The following is a 19,959-nucleotide window of genomic DNA, read 5'->3' on the forward strand; positions in this document are numbered from 1 at the left end:
TCAAAGAATAAGAGAAACAGAAAAGCTATATAATTCACAAAGAGAGTAATCAGTCTTTCAATTACCAAATTGGATTGCACTTTTGAGTAGCTTTGAAATGTTAAAAGAAACTCATGAGTCTTCCTGGTGATTCACTGAGAACTAACACAGAAGGTTCTTCTATAGCGTCATCAATCATTTCATGAGTCTAGAAATTAAAGAAAACTGTCTCTTGGATAGGTCGTCAAGAAAGAAACAGCTCCCTAACTAGGTAGATCTATTATGTAAAAATGAAAATTTGTACAATTTAAAATTTTTGAAATTCAAGTATATTTTGATTATTTTTTAATCTTAGAAGGTGATTCCATAAGGCAGATAATGTATCTTTTATATCCATCTAATCCAGGATCACAATGGGGAAAAGCTGGAACTGGTTATTGAATACTTATTCTTCATAGAAAATGACTCTTCATCTAATACTTTGGCAAAGTGTTTTCTTTCCTGGGTAAATGGTGAATAGTAGAGTTGCTCAGTTACATGGGAAATTTATATTGAAGTACATTCATAGGCTACACCATGATGTTTTGGTCAGTAATGAACTGCGTATATGATGGTGGTCCCCTAAGATTACATAGGAGCTGAAAATTTCCTATTGCCCCCTGATGTCTTGATGATCCCGACCCTGTGTAGGCCTAGGCTAATGTCTGTTTGTGTCTTAGTTTTTAACCACAAAATTTTAAAAGTAAAAAAGAAACATCTGAAAAATATAATAAGGATATAAAGAAAATATTTTTGTACAGCTGTACAATGTGTTTGTGTTTTAAGCTAAGTGTTATTGCAAAAGAGTCTAGAAGTTAAAAAAATTAAAAAGTTTATAAAGTAAAGATGTTACAGTGAGCTAAAGTTAATATATTATTGAAGAAAGAACTTCTTTGTTTTTTTGAGACGGGGTCTTGCTCTGTCATCCAAGCTGGAGTGCAATGTCATGATCATAGCTCACTGCAGGCTCAAACTCCTGGACTTACAGGATTCTTTCACCTCAGTCCCTCCAGTATCTGGCACTACAGGCAAGCGTCAACCACACCTGTCTAATTCTTTTTAGTAGACATGAGGTCTCATTATGTGTTCCAGGCTGGTCTCAAACTTCTGGCCTCAAGCAACCCTCCTGCTTTGGCCTCCCAAAATGCTGGGATGACAGGCATGAGCCACGGGGCCTGAAATTTTTTAAAAATAGATTTAATGTAGGCTAAGTGTACAGTATTTATAAAGTCTCTATAGTGTACAGTGAAGTCCTAGGCCTTAACATTCACTCACCAGTCATTCACTGACTCACCCAGAGCAACTGCCATTCCTGCATGCTCCGTTCATGGTAGGTGCCCTATACAGGTGCAACATCTTTAAAACTTTATACTTACAGTTTTACTGTATATTTTCTATGTTTAGATGTGTTCATACATACCATTTAGCCTAGGTGTGCAGTAGATTATACTATCTAGGTTTGTGTATATACATACATATATTGTGAGAACTCTATGATGTTCTCACAATGAGGAAATCAACTAATGATATACTTCTCAGAATGTATTCCAATTGTTAAGTGACCTATAACGGTATATAAAAAATTGTCACACTATTTTCAAAAATGGTTATACACACTCCCAACAGAATCTAGGAGACTTCCACTTGCTACACTTTGTTACTAACACTTAGAATTGTCAATCTTTTTAATTTTAGCTGTTATAATGGGTATGAACTGGTATGATTTTGGTTGTAATTTGCACTTAGAGGAATGGCTAACAATATTGAGCAATATTTGGTATTCTTATTGGAATTCTGAAAGAGTTGATGTAAAATTGATGTTATTGATAGAATTTGTATTATTAAAGTACCAATGTTCAAAAATAAATTAGTTGGAAGGTTTTTAATCGTTAACTTTCATATATGCTTATAATTTTAATTATGAATTTAATTTCTTGATAGAGATAGGACTATTTCAATTTTTTATTTTTTGAGTCAGATTGGGTGAGATTTGTTTTTCAAGGTATTTCACTATTTTATGTTGGTGATGTTTTCCTATTAGTTTTCATTAGCATCTGTGGTATACTTCTCTTTCATTTGTGATATTGAAAATCTATGTTCCCCCTCTCTCTGGAGTAGAATCTGTTTATTTCCTTCTTTTTGCCCTTGTCATTATTATGTCCTTCCTCTTACTTTGCTGTCCCCTTTCTAGTTTTTAAAACTTTAAATAGATTTTTTAAATTTTATTTTTTAGAATAAGCACAAACAATAAATTATTCTCAGCAATGCTTTAAATATCTCACAGATTTTGATATTTTGTGTTTTCACTATCTTTCACTTCTACTTTCTAATTTCCCTTTCCATTACTTCTTTAACCCTTGGGTTACTGATAAGTGTGTAATTTTATTTCCATTTTTGTGATAACTTATTTTTGGTTATTAATGTAACTTCTCTCTAGTCAGAAAATATGCTTTGCTGAAATGTATTGAGATTTATTTTATGGCACAGTCTATCTTGGTGAATGTTTCATGTCAACTAGAAAAGAATATATTTTTTCAGTTATTGGGTATAGTGTTCTGTAAAAGTTAATTAGGTAAATTTGCTTAATAGTTTGTTCAGGACTTTCACATCTTTTTTTTTTTTTTTTTTTTTTTTTTTGTTTATTTTTTTCTTCAGTTACCAAGAGATTTGTACTAAAATCCCTAATTATGATTGTAAATGTGCCTATGTTTCTCCCTTGATTCTGTCAATTTTTGTTTATAAATTTTGAAGCTCTCATTCAGTGGAAGAATATTTAGGGGTATGGTGAAGTCATATCAATAAAATGTTCTTTATCTCTTACAGTACTCTAATACCTTTTCTCTTGAAGTTTGAAATTAATATTTCATATGAATTTCCTTATGCTTACTATTTGCATAATACACATTTTACCATTTTTTTACTTAAAAATTTTTATATATCTATATGCATTTCTTATAGGCTGCATCTTGTTTGGTCTTGCTGTTTTTATCCAGCCCAATAATCTCTTCCTTTTAATTAATGGTTCAGTCCATTTACATTTAATGTAATTTTTATGTGGTTGAGTTTAAGTCTACCCTTTCGTTGTTGGTTCTCCATTTGTCTCTTGGGTTTTTTGTTTTTGTTTTTGTTTTTGTTTTTTAGTCTTCTGTTGTTCATTTCTTGCCTTCTTTTGGTTTAATCAAATATTTTTAGTGCTCTATCTTACCTCTATTTGTGTCTTAACTAAACATCTTTTTATTATTCTGTTTTTACATAGTTGCTCTACAACTAACAAAATACACCCTTAACTTATCAAAGCACATTTATAGTCAGTGATAGTCCATTTTATACTTCTTACTTCACATCTGAAACTTTATACTTCTTACTTCACAAGTTACAATCTTATAAAATAATATTACAAGTAACATACTGTTACTGTTGTAACAGTACCTAATGTATTAGTTTTCTGTTGCTATACATAATTCCTTGTACCTGATGCATTAGTTTTCTGTTGCTGTCATAATAATTTACCATAAATTTTGAGGCTAAAACAATACAAATGTATTATCTTACAGTTCTGTAGGCCGGAATTCTGATAGATCTCACCAGGCTAAAACTGAAGTATTGGGAGGGCTGTGTTCCTTTCTGGAGGCTCCAGGGAGAATCCATTTCCCACTCATTCAGGTTGTTGGCAGAATTCAGTTACTTGAGATTTTGGATACCAAAATTCTCATTTTCTTGCTGATTGTAAACTGAGGACCATTATCAGTTTCTAGAGGCCACTACATTTCTTGAATTATAGCCACCTTCATCCATATTTAAAGCTAGCAACCACTGCTGAGTTAAGTTCTTTCCACAACATATCTCTGACCCATTCTTCTGCTTTACTCTTCCACTTATAAGTGCTCATATGATTAGATTGAGCCCATCCAGTATAACCTTCCTGTTTCAAAGTCAGCTGATTCACAAAGCCCTAATTCCATCTGCAACCTGAATTCCCTTTTGTCATAAATGTAGCCTATTCAGAGGTCCCAGAGATTAGAATGTGGACATCATTGTGGGATCATATTCTGCCTATCACCCTCCCCTCCTCACTCTAAATATTTATGGCATTATTGTTATTTCTTTTACTTTTATACCTGTTATATACTCCACTTTACAGTGTTACTAATTTTGCTTTAAAACATGTTGTCTTTTACAAAGGGCCACATATTGTATGATTTCACTTATATGAGATGTTCAGAATAGGCAACTTCATAGACACAAAGTAGATGAGTGTTTCTCAGGTGCTGAGGGAGATGGAAAATGGGGAATGGCTGCTAATAAGTACAGTTTCTTTTTGAGGTGATGAACTGTTCTGGGATTAGATAGTGGTGATGATTTCACAACCTTGTGAATATATGGAAAACCACTGGATTGCAAATTTTAAAGGGGGGAAATTTATGGCATGTGAATTATATCTAAAGCCTGAATCTAAAATTTCAGGGGATTGTGATGATAACAATCTAGAGGATTTACTTTAGAAGTGCTAAGCATGTAAATGTTTACCTAGTAACCCCCTTGCAGTTTTTGCTAAGTCTAGGATAAGACCAATGACAGTGATAGAGCTTCCTTGACATATTATCCCTAAAACCTAGCAGTAATGGTAGGAAGCAGCTTTTGTACCAGTCACATGTTGAATAAGCGTTCTCTGTGAAGAATCAGCCCAGCTATTCCGTTCCTGGTACTCCACCACATACTAGACTGGAGGCTATAGTGAGCAATCCTGAAAATAGGCAGGAAAAATGCACATTTCCCCAAATGGGTATTAAACTATAGCCACAAGCCCAGTTTAAAGAGAATAATTAAGTTAATATTTGAAGATAATTTTATATCCTACCGTCTCTGTTTAGCGTAGAGTTCTTTTGGTATAGTATATATTATCTATAGTATATTTTTGGAAAAAGTATATTGTGTGTAAAGTACACTAATCTGTTATGTACAGCTTAATCTAATTTTGCATAGGTTATTCTTTCTTTTGTCTTGTCCTATCACACTGACGGTACCTCCCTAAGTGTTGGAGAGACCTGGTGATAGTGTACATCTTTGTCTCATTCTTGACCTCAGAAGAAATGCATTCAATATTTCACATTAAGTATGGGTTAGTATAGATTTTTTTAAAGCTTTTAGTCTATCAGATTAAGAGAGCTTCTGTCTGTTCCTATCTTGCTTTTTGCTTAGTTTTATATTATCCTAATAACTTACCAGTCATCATGCAGGGATAAGCATATGGTGTTTCAATATAGTTTAAATTTAATAACCCAACAAATACTAAGGTATTTGTAGGCGATATTATTTTGGGCACTAGGTCTCAAAGAAAAATGGCACAGTTTCTATCCTATACCACCTTACAACCTACTAGTACATACAAACATGAAAGAAGAACTATATTAATATGATAATACAGTTATGTACATGATATTATGGGATTATCAAGAAGGAAGAAACCAACTTTAATAGAGATAAATAAAGGAAGAATTCAGAGAAAGAAATATTTGAGCCAAACTTTGCAGGCAGACGAAGTGAGCAAAGGATATTCTGGGTAGAAGTCACAGCATGGAGATGTGAAAAAACGTGGAGTGTAAGGGACAATGTTATTCCATAGGAGTGCTGAGGAAAGGTGGTAGGACCTGAGGCAAGAACAAAAGGTCAGGGCAGACTCCAAAGTAAATTATGAAACTTACTAAGGGGTTTAGGCTGAATTCTGTGGACCAAGGAGAGCCATCAAAATATCTCAGAAAGATCATTCTGCTGACAATGTAGAAGGTGAAATAGATGATGAAAGGGATTGGAGTTGGGAAACTAGTTGAGAAGCTAGTGATGAGCATATGACATAAAGAGAATATGTTCAAAAGGAAAGATATAGAATGAGCTTTAGGAAGTAGGAACGACTGAATTTATTGTCTAATTGGATACAGAGTGAGGGAGAGGAAGAATAAATGTTTCTTTCCTGGTTAACTGGGTGGTTGGTAACCTCAACAAAGCCCCAGGGAATGAGACAGGGCGAAGGGACTAGCTTCAGCTCTGGACATGCTGAATCTGAAAAAGGCCACCAAAAGGGATGTCTACAGAAAAGCTGAAAATGTTGGCCTCACTCATGATTATGCTTTAGAATCAATTCTGGTGAAGTCTCTGATCCAGAAGATTGATTGTTAACATAAACTCAGAATTGATGCTAAAAGTTTGAGGAATTTGTAGCAAGCTGTAGCTCTAGGGGAGTTCTCCCGCCCCACACTTTTCCTCATTTAATAGTCAGTGTTTCCAACCCATATGTGGCATGGCTACCTGAGAGTTTTATGTGCCACCACCGCCACCCCCCAACCAACCCAAATCACTCTTCTCTAGGCTTTGGTCCTGAATTATTTTGACCTCTGTTTTTTGGACCTGAATTACTTTGACCTGACTCAGCTATCCTGGTTTCTGACTTTAACCTAAATATGGAAGAACCCTCTTGAGGTCTAATTCTGCTATCAACACAACCAAATAAATACCCAAATACAATTCTAGGACACTTAGAAGAGTTATATGAATGACTTCTTAAATGAGAGGCATGAGTTTTAAACAATGCGTCACACAACAAAATACCCCCAAATCTCCTTTTTTATTACTGTAGCCTTGTAGTATATTTTGAAATCAGGTAGCGTGATGGCTCCAGCTTTGTTATTTTTGCTTAGAATTGTCTTGGCTATGTGGGCTCTCTTTTGGTTCCATATGAAGTTTAAGGTGGTTTTTTCCACTTCTGTGAAGAAGGTCATTGGTAGCTTGATGGGGATAGCATTGAATCTATAAATTACTTTGGGCAGTATGGCCATTTTCACATTATTGATTCTCCTTAACCATGAGCATGGAATGTTTTTCCATCTGTTTGTGTCCTCTCTTATTTCCTTGAGCAGTGGTTTGTAGTTCTCCTTGAAGAGGTCCTTTACATCCTTTGTTAGCTGTATTCCTAGATATTTTATTCTCTTTGTAGCAATTTTGAATGGGAGTTCTCTCATGATTTGACTCTCTGTTAGTCTGTTATTGGTGTATAGGAATGCTTATGATTTCTGCACACTGATTTTGTATCCTGAGACTTTGCTGAAGTTGCTTATCTGTTTAAGGAGATTTTGGGCTGAGATGATAGGGTCTTCTAAATATACAATCATTTTGTCTGCAAATAGAAACAATTTGACTTTCTCTTTTCCTAATTGAATACATTTTTTTTTCTTGCCTAATTGCTCTGGCTAGAACTTCCAATACTATATTGAATAGGAGTGGTGACAGAGGGCATCCTTGTCTAGTGCTGGATTTCAAAGGGAATGCTTCCAGTTTTTGCCCATTCAGTATGATATTGGCTGTAGGTTTGTCGTAAATAGCTTTTATTGTTTTGAGATATATTCCTTCCTTACCTAGTTTATTGAGAGTTTTTAGTATAAAGTCTGTTGAATTTTGTCGAAGTCCTTCTCTGCATCTATTGAGATAATCATGTGGTTTTTGTCTTTCGTTCTGTTTATGTGGTGGATTACATTTATAGACTTGCATACGTTGAACCAGTCTTGCATCCCTGGAATGAAATCTACTTGATCGTGATGGATAAGCTTTTTGATGTGATATTGCAATCAGTTTGCCAGTGTTTTATTGAAGAATTTTGCATTTAAGTTCATCATGGATATTGGCCTGAAGTTTTCTTTTCTTGTTGAGTCTTTGCCAGGTTTTGGTATCAGGATGATGTTGGTCTCATAAAATGATTTGGGAAGGATTCCTTCTTTTTGTATTGTTTGGAATCATTTCAGAAGGAGTGGTACCAGCTCCTCTTTGTACGTCTGGTAGAATTCAGCTGTGAACCTGTCTGGACCTGGACTTTTCTTGGTTGGTAGGTCATTAATTGCTGCCTCAACTTCAGCCCCTGTTATTGGTCTATTCAAGGTTTCAACTTCTTCCTGGCTTAGGCTTGGGAGGGTGCAACTATCCAGGAATTCATCCATTTCTTCCAGGTTTACTGGTTTATGTGCATAGAGTTGTTTGTAGTAATCTCTGATTGTAGTCGAACAGACACTTTTCAAAAGAAGACATATATGAGGTCAACAAACATATGAAAAAAAATGCTCATCATCACTGGTCATTAGAGAAATACAAATTAAAACCACATTGAGGTACCATCTCACACCAGTTAGAATGGTGATCATTAAAAAATCTGGAGACAACAGATGCTGGAGAGGATGTGGAGAAACAGGAACACTTTTACACTGTTGATGGGAGTGTCACTTAGTTCAACCATTGTGGAAGACAGTGTGGCGATTCCTCAAGGACCTAGAAATATAAATTCCATTTAACCCAGCAATCCTGTTACTGGGTATATATCCAAAGGATTATAAATGGTTCTGTGGTAAAGACACATGCACACATATGTTTATTGCAGCACTGTTTACAATAGCAAAGACCTGGAACCAACCTGAATGCCCATTGATGATAGACTGGACAAGGAAAATGTGGCACATATACACCATGGAATACTATGCAGCCATAAAAAATTATGAGTTTGTGTCATTTCTAGGGACATGGATGAATCTGGAAACCATTCTTAGCAAACTGACACAAGAACAGAAAGTCAAACACCACATGTTCTCACTCATAGGCGAGTGTTGAACAATGAGAACATATGGACACAGGGAGGGGAGCATCACACAGTGGGGTCTGTTGGGGGAGATTAGGCGAGGGGCAGCAGAGGGTAGGAAAGTTGGGGATGGACAACATGGGGAGAAATGCCAGATATAGGTGACAGGGGGATGGAGGCAGCAAACCACATTGCCATGTATGTACCTGTGCAACAACCCTGCATGATCTGCACATGTACCCCAGAACCTAAAGTAAAATAAGAAATTTATTTAAAAAAAATTTATTTTCACCCATTCATCATTCCAAAGTCTCTACATGAACATATCAACTGCCTAAAAGTCTCTTCCCTTCTTTCTCCCATGTAATTTCTCTCTCAGTACCTACCGATGCAGTCTACTTCCCACTACTGGTCTCTGTTTCTACCAAAATGATGTGTATACCAAGATAAATACACACACACACACACACACACACACACACACACACGCACTATGAATTATTACTGATACTCAAATCTCTTCCCCAGTGGAAGTAAGGATCAGGGGAAGTAGATGTGTATTAGGTATGTGTGTGTTTAGATGAAGTGAATTTAGTTGAACTGAATGCAGATCAGATAACTAGCTAATGATATGTGAAGAAAGTATCAGTCTTGTGTGGAAATGATAAAACTTGGAAAGGTTTGAGATTACAGAAGAAGGCAGGCTGAGAATGGGCAGTGAAAGCCAACAGGGGATGATGGTCATGCCAAACAGCATAGCTGAAATGTTAGGCTTTGTTGGCAGAAAGGTCACAAGGCACCTCAAGAAGAAACTCTCAGGCTAGGTAACCTTGAACTAATGCCCTATCTTTTTCTGTCTCCCAGGGAGTTGTGAAAAGAAATCTGGGAATTTCATCTTGCTTGGTGGAGTACTCTCAGCACAGCTGGCTCATGGTCCTTCTGAGGTGACCAAGAATGTGTGAGGATAAGTGGTCAGTAGGATGGCAGAGAACTGACTTCAGTGTAAATGATGAATCATAGTCTTTTCTTTCCCAAGTACTCCTGCCTTGCAAGTCTTCCCCTGAGCGAACATAGATACCAGAATTCAAAGAAGATGCAAATATTCCTTTTAGAAAAGGAGGGTCTCACTGAGCAATACCACCTGGGAACATGATATTTTCTGTCTTCCTCCACCATGGAAAGGCATGGGGACAGCTTACAGAGTTAGACCTTCAGAAGGAAGGATTATTCATTTTACCACCCCTCTTTTACTCTTCTCAACTGCCTCTCTTGTCATCTAATACATCCTTCTTCTAGACCCCCTCCCCAGCTTCCCAATCCAGTGCCCAAACTCACCATTCAGGAATCTCTCTTACTCCTCACTGGGGTTTTCCACCCTATTTTATTTCTGATGTCATGGACTCAAGCGTCTCAGGCTTTGCAGACCCCAAAGGGGGAAAGCGTGCTCTGGATTTGAGTTAAAGAGGTAGAAAATGCCTTGATTCATTTCCTCATCAGCAAGCCTTGTGGCCAATTTCCTTGGGCCCTTAAAGAAGCAAGTGTATTCATCAAAGCAAGCATTCATTACACATTCATCACACACACCCCCTCCTGACCCATCCCGAAGACCTCATAGTCTAGTCTCATAAGGAGAAAGCATATTTCATGGGAAATAATAACACTGACATCATCAGGTTATGAAGCATTTGTTCCCCTTCATTATGAGAGTCACAACTTGAGTATCAATGAGTCCATTTAGTATGAAAGGCTCCAACTGCAGCAGATGGTTCTAATTCCAATTAGATTTTTCTCTCATGAAGGAGATAGACCAGCATGTGTGTGTTGGGTCTCAGTCCATTTTGCATCAATGGCTTCAATTATTGACTCATAATTAACTTTGCAAATATGATTCTATGTAATACTTACAATGACCCAGCAAGGTTTACATTATTAAGCATTTTATGGATGAAGAAATAGAGGCTCAAAGAGTTTGAAAATTGCCCAGGATCTTACAGATAGCCAACAATGGAACTGGAATTTGAGCTCATATTTATCTGTCTCTAAAGCCCAGGATCTTATCACTATCTCTTATCATGGGATGGGTAGAGATGGAACCAAAGGAAATATCACAAGATTCTGAACTTCTGAATCAAATATCCATGTGTTTCTTAACATCTTATGGAAAAAAATCTGAAACAGGATCTCTCCCTCCTTCCCTCCCTCCCTCCCTCCCTCCCTCCCTTCCTTCCTTCCTTCCTTCCTTCCTTCCTTCCTTCCTTCCTTCCTTCCTTCCTGCATTAGTCCATTCTCATGCTGCTGTAAAGAACTACCGAAGACTGGGTAATTTATAAAGTAAAGAGGTTTAATCAACTCACAGTTCTGCATTGCTGGAGAGGCCTCAGGAGACTTACAGTCATGGCAGAAGGCCAAGGAAAAGCAGGAACCTTCTTCACTGGGTGGCAGGATGGAGTCACTGCAAGTGGGTGAAATGTCACCTGCTTGTAAAACCATCGGACCTTTTCTTCCTTTTTTTCCCTGTCTTCCAGTTGCCCGTTCTGTCTTCCTTCCTTTCTTCATTTTATTATGAAACCCCAATAGTAATCACCTGAGAAGCAGAAACCATAGAGTGTAAAACTATCTCAAATCAGTGTCTGCATAAAAAGCTTGAAAATACTCTATTGTTTTATGACCCCATTTAGAGTGAACATTATATTTATAGCTTTTCCCCTGAATACCCATTAAAGTAATATTGAACTTTTGGTAGAAATTATGCCATACATCTGTGCTGACAGCTTGTTTCCTGCAAACAAATCTTTATCTACTACTTTCAGCTTTCAAATTTTTCTCCAAAGAAGTAAGTTAGAAGGTTAAGAGGTCCAGAAAGAAACATAAAACAGATGGACCTCAATTTTTGTGGGAGGTGACAGCCATATTGAATTTAATGGAAAACTAGCCAGAGAAAAGCCTGATAGAAAAACCCATGAAGCAAACACAGGGAGGGCCCTGAAATGGGATGAAATATTGAGAGTATACATCTGGCTTACAATTGTAGGTTGTCCTTGAAGGTGGGAGTTCTTTAAGATGGAATAAGAGATTGGTCATCAGCCCTTCCTATGACCAAAATATTTCTGGCTATCGGATAGTACTGATCTTTTGTGAGTTTAGTATTTATTTCTGTCACTTTTTCCCATCCTGGTCAAGTGAAGAACCTGTGGATTTCATCTAGAATAAGGCACCCAAGATTCTTGGTTAGGCATTTGTTGTGACTGTGATCTTGGGGTAAATGTGAAATAAATTTGGAGGACTGGAATGGACTGCTTTCAGAGAGCAAGGGACCAAAGTTTGTTCTAGCTGAGAAGGACAGATTGAATAAAGAGAAAAACAGATTGAGTAAACCTCTTTGCTTTCTAGAGTGTGTTAAGGATACCACTCTTTAACCCAAAAGCAAAGGAGGAGACCCTTTTTCTGTGGTGTCTTATGATAGCCAGGGAGAAGAGCGCGTGTGTGTGTTGTGCAGTGTGATGTGGGGTGTCTAAGCCTGCAATTAACACAGGATGATACCAGCAGCAGAATCCTTCATTAATCTAGTCAATGAACCCTTTTCTTTCCTCTTTATTCAATCTGTTCCTCTCAGCTGGATCATTCTCACCAATTTTAAATATCCTTTAGTCTCTCTTGTTTAATAAGGAAAGAAGCACCATTTAATGTTGCTTCTCTTTCATCTATAAACCTCTTTTTTATCTTCACAATATGATTTATCCAACTCTATATTCACTTTGTTTCCTCACATTTCACTAACTCCTCTAAAGACTCATTTCACTTTGGACTTCATTCCTTCACGCCAACCAAATGGTTCTTTCTAGAGTTACCTGTGACCACGATGTTTCCAAATCCAGCAAAGAATTTCCAATTCTTGCCCTTCTTGATGCTCAGAGCATTCACCCCTGCCCCCTCACCATTGATCATTCCCTCCATCTTGAAAGACCCTTTTCTCTTGGTTTCCCTCTCCCTTTCATTTCCCATTCTTCATGTTTTCCTTCTACCTCTCTGGCTGCTCTTATTCAGTCTCTGCCAGTTTTCCTCCCACCACTAAATATTAGAGTTTGTTAGTGCTAGGTTGCAAGACCCCTCTTCTCACTTTGTACTCTCTTGCCAGGCCATATCATCCATTGACCATAACCTGAATTATCAATGTTGATGATAGGCGTCTCCTCTCAGCTCTAGACCTATACATTCTGCAACACCTTGTCTTGGCTACATAAGGACCTCTAAATATGTGTAAGCCTGAATTCATAATCTTTTCTTTCACATGTAGTTTCTCTCTTGTGGTCATTCTCAGTAAATGGTATTACCATATACTCAGTTGCTGAAGAGATATATGAATAATTCTTGATCTTTCCTCCTCCCTTGCATTACATGCTCAATTCATTAATCACTAGTATAGATTTTTTAATATCTTAAATATGTCCCAAATTTTTTCCATTTTATTCTCTGTTATCTACAGAGCCAATATCTGAATCAAATATACCATGATTTCTCACCAGGGATCAGTGCAATAGAGTTGATCCAACTTCACCTTTACAAGCCTCCACATCCAGTATATCTGTCTTTTCAAAACAAATCTGACTACATTCCTGCCTTTCTACTTGCATGCATAGTTAAAGCCGTTTGAAGGCTCTTCCTTTGCTTTTGGGTTAAAGAGCGGTATCCTTAACACACTCTGCAAAGCAATGCATAATCAATCTTCTACCTATTTTGCCCCTCTTCTACCTTCACTCTTCCCTCTGTACTTTATTCTTCCTCACATTGGATTCTTCTAATTCCTAGATCTTCCATGTTTTCTCTTCCTAAGATCTAGACACATGTTTTCCCCCTGTCATTCTTGGAACATTCTCCAGTAACTCTTCACTTGGCCACCCACAGCAGACCCTTACAGAAGGGTCTTGCAATTGATTCTTTGAAAAATTGAAATGCTAACCCACTCTGTGAGCTAAGCCCGCTGTGCTGAGTGAACCCCAAGTAAACATACATGTCTTTAATACCTCAGGCCCCTTTCCTTTTTAAGTTTTTTTTTTCTTAAGTTACCAAATAAAACTTAAAAAATAAAGCAACATAAAATAACAAAAACTTTCTAGGAGTTGTATTAATTTTTCCATATTTCATAGCCTATTGCAAATTAACCAAAATTTAAACTGTGTCATTCTTCACTAATTAACTAGGAAATTTCAAACAAGAAATAGTTGCTCACAGACATAAAAAAATTTTACATTTTATAGCGACATTTACAATAAATGGTATTGTTACTACTTTTCCTTAGCATACACTTTAAAATGATAGTGACAGAAATAAGTAAAACAAAACCCTCAGTCTTTAGGCCTCTTGATATGAGGCAAGTTGAAATAATAGGTCTTGGTCCTTACAAAAGGTTTGAAGCATGCAAGAAGAGTGAGTTAATGAGATCCTGTAATCTGATCCCCAGCAAATATGGACAGCTGTTCTCAGAGCACTAATGAACCCTGCACCTTTACAGATCACCGACTGGCAGAACCCCACCCAATCCTGGTGGGCTAAGGCAAGTTCCAACACCAGGGAAATGGCTTTGCTGGTGTAAATAACAGGGATCTGTTATCATGAGATTACCTGTCTGTAAAATGCCTATTTATCTTCATTACATTGCCTTAAGGAGGAGAGAGGAGGAGGTGAGTGTTAGTGTGTGAGATGCCACCATCTTAGGAGGGGAGAAAGGAATCTCTGACCTAGGGTGAAACCTGCTTTAACTCAATAGGTTTGTTCGACAGCCAGATGGAGTCCATCATGCTGAACTTTCAGTGTTGAGCCCCCTTTAGTATTATACGCAAGTGTCTTGCAAAACTAATGCAAGGATGGATTCATACCTGGAATTACAACATCATAGTTTTCATCTCGTAGCTTCAATCTGATAATTTTCTTTTCTTTTCCTCCTCTCCTCTCCTCTCCTCTCCTCTCCTCTCCTCTCCTCTCCTCTCCTCTCCTCCTCCTCTCCCTCCCTCCCTCTCTCCCCCCCTCTCTCCCCCCTTCCTTTCTTTCATTCTTTAACCTAATATTTTAGTGACTACTATATGACTACTATATGTTAGAAATGGGCTACAGGTTGGTGAATGAAATAGACACTGCACCTACCCTGATGGAGAATTGAATTTAATAAGACAGAAAATAAAATAAATAAATATGTAATTATAAATTGTTATAAATGCTACAACATAGGAGAATAAGATACCATGAGAGAATAACAAGAAGAACCTACTTCAGAGAAAGAGAAATGACTGTTAATCTCATGTGTGAAGAGTAAAATGGAGCCAGCCATGCAAAAAAGAGAAAGAGGTGGGGACAGCATACTATACTGATGAATTTATTTTTTTTTAAGAGGCAGAGTTTTGCTATATTGCCCAGGCTGGCCTTGAATCCTGGGCTTAAGGAATCCTCCCACCTCAGCCTCCCAAGTAACTGGGACTATAGGCATGCACCACTGCACCTGGCTTGAATTTTATTTTTATTTTGGTTTTTTTTAGTATAAAATTTAAAGATAAAATATAATTCAGTTATAAAATATTCATTTAATCAAAACCAAATAACCCTTAAATGTATGAAGTTAAAAAATGACCACTTTTTTTTGCCTGTCTCCCTGCAAAGTATTCCATTATCTGGGAAGATGTGCGGTTAACAGGTTGGTGTATTTGAATAATTCTCTCCTGATCATTTCCCATCTGTGAAAGAATACAAACTGTAAGGATCTTCCATTGGAAAGAATGAGAAACTTGACACTAAAGTAACAAAGGCAGCAGATGACTAATGTCAGAACATCTTTGCAATATCTTAGTATGCTTCCAGATGCACTTTAATTTGCATCTGTAAATAATCAGTGGTAATAAAGGTTTATGCAGTCTGCCTTCCAATAATCATATTCCCAGAGCTTTTAGAAATTTACTTGAAATGAAGTTTATAACTTATCTTTCTAACAATGAATAAAGCTAGTAAAAATTGCTTTACTGCTTGGCGTCTCAAATTTCAATTTTGGGTCATTCAAATTGCCTTTACTTTTGCCCACATTTGATTATTTTGCAATAATGGTAAATACAGAAGTGGACACACAAGACACATCACATTACTAAATAATAAACAGATGATATTCAGAATATCTAATTGATAGTACTCTGTATTTCACTAGATCTAAAATATACTTGAAGACAGGCTAGATTTAGTTTAAAAGTATTGTAAAAAAAAACAAAAACCAATTACAGACTCAATTACAGATTCATGAGGGAAAATACATCCAAATTTCTAAAGTAGAGAATGCTAAACTACCTAAGCTTCATGTGAAATGTGAAGCATTTCAAGACCATGAGTTGCTTATTTCCTAACACAGAGTGATACATGCAGTAAGCCTGAATTACCAGGAATTCTAGGTCTCAGGGGAAGCCCAACCACAAAAAAAGAGAAATCATGGTCCAGAGACATACGTTGTTAGCTCCCCAAGAAAAAATATCCAAAATGCTTAACTTATTTTTTTAACTATTTAAAGAATTGTGAAATATAACACATATGTAGAAAAGTGATAAAAACCTAAAGATGCATTTAATAAGTAAAATGTCATCTGTGTGACTCTGAACCAGATCAGGAAACCAATTATCAGTACCCCAGAAGCTTCCATGTGTTCCTTCTGGTCCCAATCCCCTTCTTTCTTTCAAAGATTACCTTTTGCCTTTTATGATTATCACCCCATACCTTTTCTTATACTGTGGTCTCCTATGTATCTCTAAACACTAGAATGTAGTTATACTTAATTTTGAATTTTATATAAATTAAATCATACTGTACATATTTTTGTGTGTCTGACTTCTATCACTTGACATCATGTAGTTGCATGTAGATGAGATTCATTTATTTTCATAGCGGTGTGATATTCCATTATATACTGTCCGACAATTTATTTATCCCTTCTGATCTTGATGGCAATGTAAATAGTGTCCACATTTTGGAAATAATGTTGCTGTAGACATTCTTATACATACTTCCTGTTGCACCTATGCAAGAGACTATATACTTAGGAGTGATATTGCTGGGCCATGGGTTATACATAAATTTAACGTAACTAGGTAATGTCAAAATAATTGCACTGACTTTTACTCCCACATGGAGTGTATGAAGGTTGTCATTGCTTCACATCATCACCTACATTTGCTATTGTCAGACTTTGGGTTTTTGCCAATTTTGTGGGAGTGTAGTGTTACAAGATGAATGTCTATTTTCTTACTTAGGAATTATATGTAATAATAGCTAAATTTAATTTTTACAAATAGAATAAACCAATGGAAAAATTGGATACAGAGAAAAGATAGATATTGACATCAGAGTAAACATCACATTAAATAAGGCAGTGTGACAATCAGTGTATTTCTTTCAACTGAACTCATTATTCCACCCTATAATTTGGGGATAAAGCAGGAATAGAAACAGTATGCCTGATACCTTATAATTTGTGCCTATCTTAGTAAATATAGTTAAATTGATTATAAAATAGATTAATGAATGGTCTGCCAAGAGAAGTATTATATGCTATCTCATCATTTATGTGGATTTGCTTCTTAACTCTTCATTGTTTTCTGTTTAGCTGTCCATACCTGTGATAATTCCATACCGTTTTAAGCGCTAGAGAGTTAAGACGGTATGGAATTATCATGCTATCTGTCTTGATATCTAATAGGGCATAACCTTGTCTTAGGTTTTACAAAAATGATAGCCATTTCTGGACAATAATGCACTTTGATTCTTTTTAAAAACATAATGAGGTAGAAATTATACAGCATTAAGACACATATGTTGATCAGAGAATTTCACTTTCCTTTGTCTTACCAAGCAGAATGCCAGGTAATATCCACATTTTACCAGCATGGCCTCTAACACTTTGCTGATATGAGATCTTTCTGAATGTGACCTAGTCTGAGCCCTAGAGATGACATTACTCTCTCATGATGTGATGGACCACATAACACACCTGCAGCCAAGTTTCTGCAGACCCATGACTGGGCTCTTTAACTACAAGGAGTTTTTCTCATTCATGAACATTGTATATTTCTTCATTTACTCAAAAATTTTTGGAGAGATGTTATCAAGATGGCTGGCTAGAGGTGCCCAGCACCCACCTCCTTCATGAGGAAGGACCAAAATAGTGAGTAGATAATCACACCTTTAATAAAGCCTCTAAGGAAGAACACTTAAGTAAGGGAGTGATAAAGACCCTCTGAGACATGGAAACTCAAGATGGCAGCATAGAGTGAAAAGTGAAACAACCAGCTAGAATCAATTGAAAGTCAAGAGGGACTCTTCATTGTAGGGTAGAAGGTAGTGAGAAATTCCCAGTAGCCCACATTCCCACTACACATGCCTGCAATCTTAGCTAGAGGAGAGCCCCTCAGCTTTCACACTTCCTGAGCTCCAGGGAGTTACCTGGCATCCACGTGGCTGTGTTTTTCCAGATAGAAAATCCACATTGTGTTCTTCTGTCCCAGGACCCAGGCTGCTATAGCATGGGGCCATTCTGAGAAGAGTTACCACGAGACTACATCTTGCCCTGAGACTCAGTCGTCCCTTCACCTCCACATTCCTGGGGTCCTGCAGACATCCCCCCCACCGTATCCAATAAGAGGGCTGTAGTGTTGTGACACCAGCTGGACCCACTGGTGCAGCCACATCTCTGGCACCTAGTCCACCCAGCACCCTAGACCCCGCATAACAGGCAGTCCAGCACATCAGGGAGGCTCCCTGGATATAGGGAGCTCCTCAGCTCATGTTCCCCAGATCCTGAGAGCTTCATGCCCCAGCTACCATCACCAATAGTGATCTTGACCCCTACACCCACAGTTCTGGGAACCCAAGGACTGTTCAATAATTGATCTGGGAAAACTAGATGTCCATATGCAGAAGAATAAAGCTAGACCCATATCTTTCATGATATGTAAATATCAACTCAAAAGTGATTAAATACTTAAAGGTAAGACGTAAAACTCAAAAACTGCTAGAAGAAAGCATAGGAGAAATTCTTCAGGACATTGGCCAAGGCAAAGATTTTATGATAAGACTACAAAAGCACAGGCAAAAACAACAACAACAAAAATAGACAAATGGAGCTGTATCCAACTACAAAGCTTCTGCACAGCAAAGGAAACAGTCAACAAAGTGAAGAGACAACCTGTTGAATGAGAGAAAATATTTGCAAGCTATTAACTCAACAACAGATTAACATCCAGAATATACAAGGAACTCAAATAACTCAACAGCAAAAATAATTAAATAATAAAAACCCACAAATAATTTGACTTAGCAATGGGCAAAGGATCTGAACAGATATTTCTAAAAAAAAAAAAGGCATACAAATAGCCAACAAGTATATGAAAAAATGCTCAGCATTACTAATCATCATGAAAATGCAAGTCAAAACTACAATCATATATTATTACACCACTGTTGGCTGTTCACCCCAATAGAACGGCTGTTATTAAAAAGATTTTAAAAATAAATGCCAGCAAGAAGAAATGGGAACTCTTACTCTGCTGATGGGAATGCAAATCAGTGCAGCTATTATGGAAAACAGTATGAAGCTTTCTCAAAAAAAACCGAAAAATAGGACAACCATATGATATAGCAATCTTATTACTGGATGTTGGTCCAAGGGAAAGGAAATCAGTATATCAAAGATTGGTACTTCCATGCTTTTTACAGCACTATTCACAACAGCCAAGATATGGAATAAATCTAAATGTTCATTAATCTTTGGTATGTATACACAGTGGATTACTATTCACTCATAAAAAGAATAAAATTCTGTTATTTGCACCAACATGCATGACCCTAGGGGACATTAAGTTAAATGAAATAAGTCAGGCATGGAAAGATAAATACTGCATATTCTCTTATATGGGAACTAAAAACAATAGCTCTTAGAAGTAGATAGTAGAATTATGGTTATTGGAAGGTGAGAAGGTCAGAGGGAGTAAGAGAAAGGAAGAGCTTGGTTCACAAATACAAAATTACAGCTAGAGAGGAGGAATAAGTTTTATTGCTCTATAGCACTGTAGGGTACGTAGTCAGTAAATTTTCACAAGCTCAGTTTACCCCTTTAATCAGAAGCCAGATCCAGAAAGAAAAGATTGACTTGTATTGTCACACTCTCTTAGGGTAACCACTAGCTTGACTTTTAACACTACAAAATAATTTTGCCTTTTCTGAACTTAAATAAATTGGCTGATTCAATAAGATCTTTTGTATCTGAATTCTTGCTTTCAATATGGTGTTCATAAGATTTATATTGTTGTAAT

At 36.9% G+C, this 19,959-nt stretch overlaps 1 protein-coding gene across 23 annotated transcripts in view; it reads left to right on the top strand.

The window, feature by feature from the left end:
• The window catches only part of MTERF1 (mitochondrial transcription termination factor 1), a 469,560-nt gene that overhangs the window by 400,271 nt on the left and 49,330 nt on the right, over positions 1–19,959 (top strand). For 22 of the 23 annotated variants that reach the window (XR_004261225.1, XR_004261224.1, XR_004261216.1 and 19 more), the window contains one exon: positions 9,494–9,631. The gene's annotated coding sequence lies outside the window, so the exon portion shown is untranslated. Of the gene's footprint in view, positions 1–5,673; positions 5,685–9,493; positions 9,632–19,959 lie in introns of those variants that run through there. The other variant, XR_004261232.1, reaches the window with a different exon arrangement.

This window comes from Sapajus apella, unplaced genomic scaffold, assembly GCF_009761245.1.
Source record: "Sapajus apella isolate SASKATOON/1434 unplaced genomic scaffold, GSC_monkey_1.0 scaffold81, whole genome shotgun sequence".
Classification (NCBI taxonomy): Eukaryota; Metazoa; Chordata; class Mammalia; order Primates; family Cebidae; genus Sapajus; species Sapajus apella.